This window comes from Puma concolor, chromosome C2 (assembly GCF_028749965.1).
Source record: "Puma concolor isolate L17-30 chromosome C2, mPumCon1.1.hap2, whole genome shotgun sequence".
NCBI lineage: Eukaryota > Metazoa > Chordata > Mammalia > Carnivora > Felidae > Puma > Puma concolor.
The window spans coordinates 119,290,360-119,305,586 of record NC_141675.1 but is presented as its reverse complement, the minus strand read 5'-3'; positions in this window follow the sequence as shown (position 1 = coordinate 119,305,586).

The following is a 15,227-nucleotide window of genomic DNA, read 5'->3' as shown; positions in this document are numbered from 1 at the left end:
CACACTTTAAAAAACATACAGATCCCAGAATCTTGACTCCTTCTGGGAAATTATTATTTTTGTGTGGGGGGTCATTTTATGGATGAGAACACTGAGCTTAAACACATTCCCTGGATTTGCATGCGCCCTCAGCCTGATCACCTCTCCACTGTCTTTGTGGGTGAGGGAATGGGTACAGGTTTTGGAATTAGGCAGAGTAGGCCTGGGACCAACATGTGGCTTTGTCAGCTTTCCATGTGTGTGACTTTGAGCACATCACTTCTCTGAGTATCAGTTTCGGTTCCTTATAAAATGGAGAAATGATGCTGCTTTTCAGGGTTGCTATAAGATTACAGATAATGTATCATAAGTACCCAGTGAGGATGCTGACCTATAGTCAGGAGCTCAGCAATTGTGGGCCAAATAATATAATTGGCTTATAGTCCATTAGAAAATCTCGGTTATTACAATAATTCTATTAATGTAGCATCTTACACACAGCAACTCTCTACAGTTGTTTACTGAATTTCACCACAACTGATAGGTTGTGTTTTATTTCTGTTTTACATATGAGAAAGCTAAGGCTTAGAGAGAGTAATGGGTATGTGTAACACAATCGAGACTCCTAGAAATTAAGCAATCAACCCAGGACAGGCCACACAGCTTGTGCCCAGGGAGCTGGACCTCTGTCAAGTTGGCCCATCTGCCCTTCTGTACCTTATGCTATAGCTGTCTACCTAGATGACTCATTAATTTTACCCTGTAGCAATGATTCTAAATATAAGCAGGAGAAAAGCCCCTAGAGAGAAGAGAATGGGAAAATGAGGGCAGAAAAAAGAGAAAGGAATAGATAAGAGTAGAAAAATTCAAAATGCAGTATGTAGGGTTCTTGAATAACCAATGCCATTGATATATTCTTTACATTAATTATAGGATTTGAAAAACTCTGGTATTTTGTTACTCTGGTGTAAAGTTAATTCCATTAGAATTTGAACTTTTCCTTCAGTTTTAGTGTACTATCAGTTAGATGAGGTCAGTTTACATAATATCCTTTCTTTGCCACCAATTTTACTGACTAAAATAAATTCAGTGTAGTATCTGTTACTGACATGGCTCCCATTTGTCACTGGTAAATGCATATTATGTCCCCCACCGTGACAGTGACTTTATCCACGGTTCCTTGGGGAACTAGAGTATATCACTTACAGTGCTTGGTGAGCTCATAAAGCTATTTATAATGTGTAACACAACCATTAATAGTTTGAATATTTATAACCATACTTAATAGCTATATATCACTGGTGCAACAACAAAAAATACATATGGGAAGAAAATGGTTTCTTTCTTAAAGGCAAAACTAATATCTTTGCCTTCAAATGCACTTGGGAAGAAAACTAGATTTGTGCATAAAACTGGAAATGGCCCCTCAGGAGAAAGAAATGTGTCCTAGGATTTTTGTAGTATATCCTTATAGCAGTGTTACTTACCTAAATGCTGAATTTTCTGTTTGCTTATTTTACTTTTCTTACCATCCTGTGTCCAGTTAGTTCAGGTTGGCTTAATATACCTAATAGACATCCCAGAGTTAACCCATACAGAACTGAAAACTTGACCCCCACAGTCTCAGCTCCGCTTGAAATTCCCAGGTCCGTTTGAAATCATCCTTTCCTGGTTGATGACATGTTCCATTCCTTCTGTTTCTTGGGCCTCAGACTTTTGAGTCATCCTTCAGTCTTGTCTTCCCACCTCTCTCTGCCTGGATCCTCTAGTGCAAAATGTGTTCATCAACATAAAATGTGTCATAGTTTCAGGAGTTTCACAGATGCGCTGAAGCTTAGACACTTCATGGACATTAGGTGTAGAACCCCAATATAATGCCTCTTCCAGGTTTATAATCACGTTTATAATGATAGCTTTTATTGTAAAATGATACAAAATAAAATACGATTCATTTTCCAACAAATAGATGATACTTTAATAGTTGTTTCTTTCAATGAATAGAAAAATAATATCTTAATTTGGACTTCTTATTTTCTTTTCGAGTATTGGTAATAAGAAAGTCTTACATGGAAAATGTGTCATGAAGGAGCTTAAGGATCAGAAAAAGGACTTCAGGTCTACCTTACCAGATTCTAGAGAACTTAGTAGATATTCATAACATGACCAAAACCAGGGTTTCTGTGCCTCATTGAGCTTTAAACATTAACTTAAAATTGCAGTATTAAAAGAATGCCACCTATCATGTATACAAGCAAGAGAGATAGAAACTTGGATTTTTTTTTTTTTTTTTTTTTTTTTTTTGTCTTGAAGACTCACGGGGAATCTTATTCTTTGGCAAGTTAACCAATAGTGATCAAGTGAATTTTCATTATACAATTAGAAATTGCAATGTTATCATACAATTTGTTGAATGTGAAAAATCCCTGCATGAGAATAAGAAGTTCTTGACCTTGAAATTATAACAAGGTGGGGTGCCTGGGTGGCTCAGTCGGTTGAGTGTCCGACTTCAGCTCGGGTCATGATCTCGCAGTTTGTGGGTTCGAGCCCCGCGTCATGCTCTGTGCTGACAGCTCAGAGCCTGGAGCCTGCTTTAGATTCTGTCTCTCTCTCTCTCTCTCTCTCTCTCTCTCTCTCTCTCTCACTGCTCCTCCCTTGCTCATGCTCTGTCTCTCAAAAATGAATAAACATTAAAAATTTTTTTTAAAAAGAATTATAACAAGGTCTATCCATTGCTCTATGAGTCTGCTTATCATTTTAAATTTTAAACAATAATGAAGAGTGTGGCTTTTACTTGGAGATATATATATATATATATATATATATATATATATATATATATATATCTTTTCTATTCCTTTTATAGTATTCTATTTCTAACAAACTTCTGTTTTTATTTGAAGCCTTTAAGCTTCAATCACTTATAAGTGAAAAAAATTCCACTTTTAAATTAATGATCCTAAATTTAAAGCAAAAATTGAAACATTTCAACTAAAATATTGGCTGTTAACCCTCTAAGACAACAGGGGTAAAATTTACTTGCTATGAACAGAACAAACTGAATTTAGATTCTTCTAGGTGTACTTATGCATTTTTATGACAAAGTCTGGAAGTTCTAAAGACATTCTAGTAATAATTAACATAGTTTTGTAATATAATGTACTTGGAATTCTAATTTGGAAGAGTGGATGGTTTAAGAAATTAATCGATTTTTAAAAAGTCCTATTGAGTTTAGAATTTGTAAGAAGATAAACAACATTTATATGTTCACAAAATCATTTTGAAACATAAGCAGCAAAGTCAGAATACGAATTTATAAAATAAATACAATAAGCTCATTGTATTGTTCAAAATGAAACAAATGTTTCTACATACTTAAAATAACATTAGTGTAGGTGGCCACTATAGAATCATAAACTTCTGGAGATAGAAGGAACTTTAGAATTTATTTCATGTTAAGTTAGGTGCAATAAACAAATGTTTAAGAGTCCTCAATATTGACATAAAAAATTCAAAAATACTTTTCATTATACCTGTGCTAGGCACCGTGTAGTAAAAAAGAAATACATGACACCATTTTGTCATAATCACAACAAAGAACATGATACATAAATACTTTGCTACTGCTCTCTTCTCCCTCACCACTGGCAGTCATTACTAACTGAAAACTGCATACATCTATTAACACCTGAGAGAGGCCTCAAAATACTTTACAACACATTCATTAAATAGTCACTTCCTATTTATCTTAGTTGGCTAATAGGTGAAACTTACTTACCATTTTATCCCTATAGTACAACTGCCTCCAGATAGCTTATGATCTTGTCTGGCTAAGAGTTACGTCTTCTTGTTGTTGTTGGAAAGATTTATCAATGTATTTATTGTATAATTTTTTCTTTGGGATTGCCCAGTATATTGGTGCCAGATATTCCAGCTTTCTCCTTAAATTGGCCTATGTCTTTTGAATAAATCCAAGAATTTATCATTTACCTTTGAAGGTGGTAGATCTAATAATTTTCAGGAAGCCTAAAAATTATCAACAATCCTGAAATCCTGAGTATACTTTACCTACTTCTAGAAATAACACCAATTCACTTTATTTAAAGATATTGAAAGATGAGGGCATGTTTAGATATATCATTAGTATCCAGTGTAGCAGCCGGTCCATTATTTATATATATATATATATATATATATATATATATATATATATACTTATATTTATATATATTTTCCTTATTATTACTGTTGTAATTTAAACAAGAGTGCTCTAGAAGATCAACATGCTATTAAAAAAACAATCCAAGAATAAATAGCATGCATATCTTCATTTTAATATTATTTGCTTTCCTTAACTTGAAGCATAAAAGCCTTTCAGTAGCTGATGTTAAATTCTTAAAATAGACTACATTATGTATCTTGAACCATATTATCTATTTCCATATGTCATAAAATGACTAAGTTTCTACCAGAATACCAGGAAATATACAAAAGGAGTCAGTAAGTGGTATCATTTTCCTGATGCCTTTGAGAGAGATGCTAAATTTGATTCTGATTTTTTAGTGTAACATGATAAAATAGAAGGAAAAATATTTTTTACTTGTTAAAGTAATCATAATTTAGGGTAGACTATGTTAAATTTTCTCAGATTTCAAATACCATATAAACATGTGAAAAAGGAGATGTTCCATTTCCACTGATATCCACTCATTCATTGAGCAAATGTTTTGAGTATCTTCTTGACGCTAGCTGTTCTGTGTGATAGCAATGAAAACCAAACCACACCAAATCTCTGTTGGTAAGCAGCCTCTAAATGGCCCCCAATGATCTCAGTCTCTTGGTATTCACAGTCTTGTATAACTCCCTCCTTGAGTGGTTGCTAGATTTAATGATTCATTTGTAGCGAACAAAATATGGCAAAAGTAATGGGATGTCATTCCCAGGATTAGGTTACAAAAGGCTATGATCTCTGTCTTGCTCAAACTCTTGTGTTCTCTGTGTCTTTCTCTCCAGGACCTCATCTAGGAAAAACAATCTTCCAGATTGTGAGCTACACTATGGAGAGACCCATGTGACAAGGAACTGATAATTCTGTCTGATAGCCAGTGAGGACCTGGGGTATGACAGCAGCCATCTGAGTGAAGCTGGAAGTGCATTTTTGAGACTTCCCAAATAGACTGAGCTTGGAAATAGATTCTTCTCCAGTTGAGCCTCGAGTTGACTGCAGTCCCTGCCAATACCTTGGTTGTAGCCTTGTAGGATACCTTGAATCAAAGGTATCCAGCTAAGCTGTGCCTAGATTTCTGACCTACAGAAATGGTAAGATAATAAATATTTTCTTTTGTGTTGCTAAGCTTTAGGGGTAAATAGATAAACAGCAATGGATAACTAATGCATCTTCCTTCATTGTTTACATTCAAATGTATATATCAGACCTAAGGAGAAAACATTTTAGGGTATGGTGGATATAAGAACTAATGTGAATGCTATGGGAGTCCTCGAAAAATTAAACACAGAATCACCGCGAGACTCAACAATTCCACTTTTGGGTATATCCTCAAAAGAATTGAAAACAGGGACTGATAATGATGCTGTCAGGGGCTGGGAAGAAGGGGAATGGGGAATTACTGTTTCATAGCTATGGAGTTTTAGTTGGGGAAGATGCTAAGAATTCTAGAAATGGGTGATAGTGATGATTGCATGACCATGTGAATGTACTTAATGTCACTGAACTGTACACTTAAAATAATTAAAATGGTAAATTTTATGTTATGTACATTTACCACAGTAGAAAAATAAAATAAAATAAGAACAAACAGAAAACAATGGACAAAGAAAGAACTATGTAAAGGAAAACCCTCCCTTCACTCCTACACTTTTCTTAAGCTCAGACAATTGAGGGTGATTGAGTAAATGGGGTGTGTTTTAAGTCCTTAAGGTGTGATGTGAATGCTTCTGGTGGTGATGGAAGACATTGGCCATGCTCCTCCACCTCCAGAGAATTGAGAAGCCTGGGAATTGCTTAAATGCACATGGAAATGATAAAACCACATGCAGTAGAAAAAGACAGCGAAGACACAGGAAAAGATGACAGTCCAAGCCAGTGTAGACTTTACGGAGATCATATGAGAGAAGGTAAGAGAGAGCTACAGAGTGTGTTGTCTAGAATATACATGGCAGGGCCTTGATTGGTCACTGATGCGTGGGGGGTGTGGAAGCCCAGAGATATTCAAACTTTTAAAATTCTCTTCGACCACACTCCCAGAGAAGCATATGTGCATGGGGTTTTCAGGGCTAGGCTGTCACGGCACTTCATGTAAAGCTGTATCTTTTCTGTCACATAGTCAGTAAAGAGTAGATAGAACGAGAGGTGGGCATTTGGGGCCAGACTGAGAGAATTTATTCAGTCAGAGAACATGTAGATACATATATATCTGAGTACAATATAAGGCCTTTGGCTTTACACCTACAGTTAAGATTTAAAGGACAGAGTTAACCAAAGGATATCAGGCTCCCAGATAGAGGCTCCCTGCTGTGTCCTTCTACTGCACAGAAAACCAGATTATGAGTCTGCTCATCAGATTGTATACTGTGCAAGCTCAGGGATAGTATAGTTTTCTCTACGTCTAGAGATGAAAGTCTCCAAGTCCTGGGTCCACTTTCCTAGACTCTAGGTTTTTTGGTTTCTTCAATATCAGAATACAGCCAAAAGGTTGTGTTATGGCTTATTTCTCATGTCTTCGGTGCCAAGGGTTTTGTTTCTCTGTTGAATTCAGAGCAGTGCAATGACAGTGTAAGAAGAGTCTACTAACAGAGTGCCCAGTGACAGCCCAGTGGGGGCTCAGGGACTTTTGAAAATAGTTTGCCAGTGTTCTGGGAGGTAACTGAGAAGACAAAAAAATGGGAGATCACAGTGGATAGAGGACTCAAGGTCAGGAGAAGCATATTTCCCTCCCTACCATTGACCTGCCTCCTTTAATAATTTGCACTTCACATTTGGTGTTATTTATGTCATCAAATACTGACAGTTCAATTATTAATAAATGTTTAGATCATATCAGTATAATTGTGAAGTGAGGTGGATCATAAATTTGCTATCTTCATCCCTTTATATTTTGAGGTATATATAGGATGCTGCAGTTGATCACAAGGAAACACAGATGATTAAAATAAACTTCCTGAAGTCTGAAATAAAAGGGAAGGAAATAGAGATTTGCCTTCTGACATGATAGTAGGATAATAAAGGTATGGAAAGGGTGCAGAGAAGGAGTGCTTGTGGGGGCAAGAGAAGCCGTCCTAGGACAGGTGAACATTCCTTACAGAAAAATTCACCTGTGTAAATTTTAAGGTCCTATTGGCTTTATTCAGCAATTTGCAAGTCAAGCAATATCCAATCTAGTACATAGAATGGTGCTCCAAGGAGTTGTCCAAGGAGACAGATTTTTACAGAATGAAGTGAGCAGGCACAAGGAAGTTCTACTGGACGTTTGCTGATTGGGTAAAGCAGGGTTACTTTCCATTTATGGAGCAAAGGACTGTCTTGGAGCTGGTCAGGTAGCTTGTTCTCAGTGGGCAAGTGGTTGACCTAGGCCTTCCTTTTCTGGGAGAGCCCAGCGGTTAAATTTTGGTTTGCTGATGTAAGGGCTGAGCATGAGTGACTCCATGTTGGCTCTAATCTGGCCACTTTAGCATGTTAAATGGTCTTGAATAGCTTCTAGCTCTTGGAAAAGCAGGGGAATGTGAAAGAGCACGAAGCAAGTAGGCAAATGTTTTACTACTGCTATTGTAGTGGATATGGATGGTGAAAGAGTCTGAGATATGTCAGGAGAGGCAGTTAGAAGCCAGACCCCGTTGTGCTGTATGCTCCCTGCTGAGTGTCCCAAAAGACAATGGAGGCGTTAGTGATATTCTTACAGACGTTGAAGATATTCTTGATAGAAGCAGGATGATCAAAATTGTATTTTTTTTTTTGTAGATGAAAACTGTCAAAAGGAATTGTTCAAGTACAATTTTAAGTGGTATCAGTTTCATGAATTAGGCAGACCTTCTTCCTCCACTTTTTTTCTTTTTCGTTTTGTAAGGTCTGTTGTGATTATTCAGATGTAGATAATTCCCACACCTTTTCACTCCCTGTCCACTCTATCCCTCACCTGTGAGATAATAGGTGATTGTGGTTTAATGGGAGTTAGAAAAGTAAAACTGAGCAGTGGATTTGTTTGTAAAAGTTTATTTAATATTACTATGTTATTTTTTAAAATACATTTTTGGAGACCTTTCTATCTAGGAAGATAGAAAGAAAGTAAACCAGAAGTAAACCAAACCAGAAGAAAGTAAAAATGCATTATTTTCTTCAGAATTTTAAATTCCCCCACTTACTATCTTCCTTCTTTCTGAATATTCTGTGCACTATTATTTTTATTTTCAATGATTTTTGAAATACTATCAAATTAATGATGCTACGGTAAAAGTTTAATTTATGGAAAGGGCAACCACAAAAGAAATACATGAGGAATATTTTATAGATAATAGAAGAAATTAATTTTTGTCTTCTTAGATTACTTTCTTAAGTTTATCTTTAAACAGGCTAGTTTGGTTCCATTAATTGTATAGTATCTATTGAATTATTGGAAAAATAAGACACTTGTATTATAAAATGTAACATAAGATACAACAATTTCCTTACCATGAAAATTCTGTACTGTAAATGTAAAAGTAATATAATCACCAAAGTAAAAATAGCTTGAAATCTTATAATATGAAGACTTGTTTTTATGATGAGCTTGAGAGAGACTAATTAGAACTAAATATTTTAAAGTATTTGATAGGGTCTTCTGTTCTTAGTTTAGAACTGATTCCTAAGAATATTGTGGATGAAAAATCAGTTTGAAGAGAATATTAAAAAAAAATATCCTGGGGTGCCTGGGTAGCTCAGTCAGTTGAGTGTCTGACTTTGGCTCAGGTCATGGTCTTGTGGTTGTGGGTTCGAGTCCCAAATCAGGTTGTCTGCTGTCAGCACAGAGCCTGTTTCAGATCCTCTGTCCTCCCCCCATCCCCACCCCTCTCCCACTCGCGGTCTCTCTCTCTCTCTCTCTCTCTCTCTCAGAGATAAATGAACCTTTTAAAAAATTATCCTCCCTAAGATCCAATGTAAAATCAAGTAGTAATAGCAATAGCAGAGCAACAAAGACAACACAAAACTAAATTCCAAGGCATATATGAATTTATTTCAGACTGAAGTCTAAATCTTTCTTTTTCTTTTTCTTTTTTTTAAAGTTTGTTTGTTTGTTTATTTATTTATTGAGAGAGCATGAGCTGAGGAGAGAGAGGGGGAGAGAGAGAGAATCCCAAGTAGGTTCTGTGCTGTCAGTTCAGAACCGGATGTGGGGCTCATTCTCATGAACTCGAGATCATGACCTGAGCTGAAATCAAGAGATGGACTCTTAACCGACTGAACCACCCAGGTGCCCCTAAATCTTTATTCTTCAAGAGAACATATTTTCCTTGCTGGAAATTATAAGTTAGGTAGAACTGCCTCTTTCTGTACTTTTCTGTTATTCATTCATTAGACAATGGATTTTTGGGTGGGTACTATGTGCGAGTCATTATACATAGGTACCCTCATAGAGATGACAGTTGAATGGGGGACACAGACCAGAAAACAGTAAACCAGAAATGAAATAAGAACTGAGAAGTTCTTATTGGATATAGCAATGAGGAGAAAGCCTTGCTGAAAGCTGCTTCAATAAAATGTTAGTCATTGTGTGGTTTGAGGAAAGATAGAGAGATGTTGGAGACTGACTATAGATAATTTTAATCAAATTTTGCTCTGATGGTTGAAGAAGGATTTGGGTGTGGTAGTTCATTGAGAGGTTATCAATGGAGGGAAGCCTTGTATATTCAAGATTGAAAGAGTTAAGCTTGTTCAAATGCTAACCAGAGGGAATTAGATGACAGGGAGAGGTTGAAGATACTGGACAGTCACAATACCCAATGACACACTGATGTGTGGAAATGAACAATGAAACCCATGGGCTAGTAAGGATAAGGATGATGTACCATTTCTGAGGTAGGGAATAGTCTGAGCATCTTTTGGGATTCAGTTTTCAGGTAACACTAGTTGAGGCAGGTGGTAGGCCTTATCTCCCACCTTCCTTGCTTCTCTACCAAGATTTCTGTAATGTGAAAGGTGGGGAAGTAAAAATAACTGAAAAAAGGACCATTTTTATCAGACTCTGCCTCCCTTTCATTGCCCCATAAAAGATACCATGGTTAGTTCTAAATTAATTACTTACAAAAAAAACCTTAAAAGCAATAAATCTGGACAAGACAATAGAGTTTTCCTAAGAACCTTCAATATATACTTCAAATTATTTCAGTGAAAAAAAGTGAAGTAATACCCTTGTAGACTGAAAAAAGTGAAGTAATACCCTTGTAGACTGATAAAATTTTGGGATGTTAATCTGTATATTTTTTCTTCATTCTGTTTTTTCCCTCTTTTGCCCATTAAGGAGGTATTATTATTTCTCTATCATGGTCATCAAAGCAGGTATGGGTAGAATGGAAAGGAGATTACAAGTCTGTCTGGGTTTAGTTTTCTGAAAACTGTAGTCCTTAGAAAAATTTGGAGGGATAATGGAGGAGTTAAAAGGAAGAGTTACCATGGGCATAGACAGATGTTTTGTCTAACATATTGTATTGGAGAGTGACATTTCCTCTCTAGACTAGCAAGATTTCTCCATGCTTTATGAGTTTAGGGAAGAAGCTGAGAAGGCAAGGTCTGGGTCCTAAGATTAGTAACAGCCACTCCTTATATCCAATAGCACTGCTGGTAAGACTGTGAGATCTAGGGTATAATCTCACTTGTTGGTGTCTTGGCAGGAGGGATCATGGGCATGGACAGCTTCAACAAAGTTTCCTGTGGCCCCTAAGCATGGCTTAGAAGCAGCAGGGGCATCAGATCTGGCTGGGCCACACAGCAGGGGCAGTGGGTAGCTTAGCAGAAATTTGTGGTGACTGAAAACCAGATCAGTTGCCCGTGTGGCCTCAGATGCCTCAGTACTGATCTATTTCAAAGTCACTAGAAGAATTCTGTGTGCTGTGATCTTACTGCTCCAGAAGGGGCATTTATTCTCGCTTTGGTGAATTTTGAAGGACAGGAAGGGCAAGCCCCACAGGGAGACATAGACAGCAAGAAGCAGAGAATCAAAGCTGTAGAGTTGCTGCTTTTCTAAAAACTTTGTGTATCTTTAACCAGTGTATTCATACTGAAGTTTTTTTTCCCCCCCTTTGGGCTCACTTTAATATAGATTTGTGATTCACTAGCACAGAAAGTATCCTGCACTCTGGGTATATGACCACATTTCTGGGTTCCTGCTTCTGAACAAGTGAGTCGTATAGCTTCCTTATAAAGAATTTAAAAACTTAGGGTACCTGGATATAGTAAACTTCAATTAAAAAAGGGGACTGGTAGAAAATTACCTTTCATTTTGGTTTCAAGGTAAAAGAACTCAGTATACAATAACTGTTTTACATGTCCTTTCTCATTCTTATTGCAATCAGAGGAGAACAATGATGCTTGAAAGGTGAGTAATTTTTCTTAAAGGTATATAATTTTTGAAGGTAAGGCAATTGGGTTCCAGAGTTGCTTTTTGAATGCAGGTTTCTCTCTTTTCTCTCTCCCTGTATCCTTCTCTTTCTACCTTCTTTCCCCAGTAGGGAGTATTAATTTTTGACAGATTTATGTGATTTACAGATTTAAACTAGTATCTTTTGTTTCTAAAGTAGTAGCTTTGTGCAGATATTCCAATAGTATTACTTTTTACAAAAAACAAACTCAGAGCACCTTTTGGCATTTTCTTTCAAAATCAGTTCGTGTGCCATGTGAGAAAAAGAGGTTTATTTCATGTCTTGTCATATCATTCATGTCTAACACGGGACACTGGATTGGTCACTGACAATTATCATGACACTTGCTACTGGATCCCCAGTGGGTAATTTAAAAAATTCTTAATGTATAAAAAGATATGACATCTACATTGACTTCAGAAAAAAATGTTATAAGCTCTTGAGGCAATTAAAAAAAGGCTTATAGTGTGAGATCATAGCTGAAACAGATCTTTGTCCAACTTCCTTACTCAGGTCAAAGTTACTTTTAAAGTGGTTTAAGTGTGGTTTAAAGATAACATACAGATTATCACATTAGGAACACAAAGTTATTCAAGCAAATGTTCACCACAAAGATTCATTTTCCATCTTTACACATTCTTAAGACATTTAATTCCAAGAAGGAGATTTAATGTCCACCACTAGAGCTAATGGAACAGTGAAGACAGATTTCTACTTAATCCCCCTGAACCAAGGAAAGCTAATTTATAAGCTTCATATAACAATGAAGATTAAGAATTTCATGAAATCCAGATGGACAAACAATATCTATATTATGTCTTTAAAAATTTATACCTTTTCTTTAGTGTGTTTTAATTTCACTTTAAAATATAAGCAAGGATTTAAATACTCTGGATTTTAATCATTATTCATTACTATTATTTTTATGATGCAGAAATATTGCATGTTTTATGCTTCTTGATAGCGGAGTTAAATATGTTTGTATTGTTTCATATCTTTATAATGGACAGTCACTTCTAAAATTTTGCAAGTTGTTTATAATGGAATTCTAATTTTCTTATGACTAAGAACTCTACTGAATTTACATTAGGAAAAAAACTCAATACTGTACAGTTGTCTTATTTTATTAATGAGGAAGCAAGTAGCATGTACTTTTATTTAGAGATGCTAACTAAATAATAATTTTTAAATGTTATAATATTTTTTATATCTGTAGTATTCCAAGTAATATTAATAATTGCTCAAGAGATGACAGATGGAGGGGTGCCTTGGTGGCTCAGTTGGTTATATGTCCCTCTGACTTTTGATTTTGGCTCAGGTCATGGTCTCAGTTTGTGGGGTCGAGTCCCAAGTCAGGTTCTGTGCTGACAGCATGGAGCCTGCTTGAGATTTTCTCTCTCCCTCTCTCTCTCTGCTCCTTCCCTGCTTCTGCTCTCACACACACACACACTCTCTCTCTCTCTCAAAATAAATAAACTTTAAAAAAAAGAGATTACAGATGGTTTAAAATCAATATTTTAAATTTTTTTTTCAACGTTTATTTATTTTTGGGACAGAGAGAGACGGAGCATGAATGGGGGAGGGGCAGAGAGAGAGGGAGACACAGAATCGGAAACAGGCTCCAGGCTCTGAGCCATCAGCCCAGAGCCCGACGCGGGGCTCGAACTCACGGACCGGGAGATCGTGACCTGGCTGAAGTCGGAGGCTTAACCGACTGCGCCACCCAGGCGCCCCAAAATCAATATTTTAAAAAAGGTACTTAAGTGCTTTAAAAAATTTTTTTTCTTTATTTGTTTTTTGTTTTTTTGTCAAAGAGAGAGAACAAGTAGGGGAGGGGGAGAGAGAGAGAGAGAGAGAGAGAGAAAGAGAATCCCAAGCAATCTCTATGCTCAGTGAGGAGTCCAATGTGGGGCTCGATCTCAGGACCCTGGAATCATGACTGAGCTGAAATCAAGAGTTGCCCGCTCTACTGTCTGAACCAGCCAGGTGCCCCAAGAAGTGCTTTTAAACATGTTCAGTTTCCTTCTCTGAAGTATGTGGTCATTAACAAAAGATTCTTTTTTGCCACATATAAGCATCTATGTTATTGTGGACAGAGCATTATTAATTTGCTAGGCAGAACACATTATAAGCAAAAATTGTTCATGCTCTCCAAAGCAGCAAAAAATTTACAAAAATGTAAAAATTCTCATAAAAGTATGAATTAAATGTTGGGCCATAAAATCTCTATTAAAATGTAAAATAAGATAAAGTATTTTCAAATATCCACATAGTATTTAATATTGCCTGGAATTCAATATATATATTTTAAAAGTTAATTTAAAAATGTCTTGTTCAATGTTTATCTCATTTACCTAATAAAGGAATATTCTTCAGTAAGCCCTTTAATTAGTCCTTGAAATGACACATGGATTTTTAGCTTTTCACCAAGACTTGAAAACTTCCTGAGGCAATGTTTTATTTTAAGAGTATGGTGATTACAGTGTTATTTGAATAGATTGTAGCTTTTTGAAGTCAGAAAATGTGCCTTATTTATCCTAGTGTCCTTAGCACTTAGCACAGTTCATAGGACTTGGCCTATTTATTTAGTCTATTGAATATAGATGAATGGTAAGTTTTTCTTTATGAAATATCTCTAGAATATCTATATCTTTAATATGTTGTTTTTATTGTCCCAATGAAGCATATCTTTTGAGTTTCCTAATACAACTCCACTCATTTCAAATTGCATTAACAGATAACAAATAAATCAACAAGTTGTTTATTGCCTACCCATATGAAAATGAAATACAAGTTACAGTATCTAAGAATTTTGTCTATTTGGGGAAATACTGAATAATGGCATTGCTTAGTAAAGATAAATTTGGTTGAAGATAATGAAGCCCTTGAAATTGAGAAGTATGAAATTTAAGCTTAAATCATTGAGGTAGGCAGTTGAATACATTTTAGGTCTTAATCAAGGGTTTAAGCGTGATAAACTCAGGATTTAGAATAAATGAGCCTCATTGCAGTATAAGAAACCCTAAAAGGACGATAAGGTTGAAGACAGGGATGTCAGTTGAGAGAATATAATTCTTGTGTGAGCTGTGTGGTGGAAATGTGAATTGAGAGAGATGTGCTAGAATATATCTAGCAGGAAATATTGATAAGAAAGGATATAGGCCAAGGAGAAGTTGAATTAGAAATTTCAAGCTGCGGGGCGCCTGGGTGGCGCAGTCGGTTAAGCGTCCGACTTCAGCCAGGTCACGATCTCGCGGTCCGTGAGTTCGAGCCCCGCGTCCAGCTCTGGGCTGATGGCTTAGAGCCTGGAGGCCTGGAGCCTGTTTCTGATTCTGTGTCTCCCTCTCTCTCTGCCCCTCCCCCGTTCATGCTCTGTCTCTCTCTGTCCCAAAAATAAATAAACGTTGAAAAAAAATTTTTTTTTTAAAAATTAAAAAAAAAAGAAATAAATAAAAAAAGAAATTTCAAGCTGGTATGACAAAAATACATTGAACACCTAAGGCATGATGGGGAAGGGACTGGAAAATTTGATGACTGGTTTTAGGCTCATTAAATTTGAAGTGACTGTAGGGAACCAAAACACCCACATGGAAATCTCAATCTCTCTCTCTCTCTCTCTCTCTCTC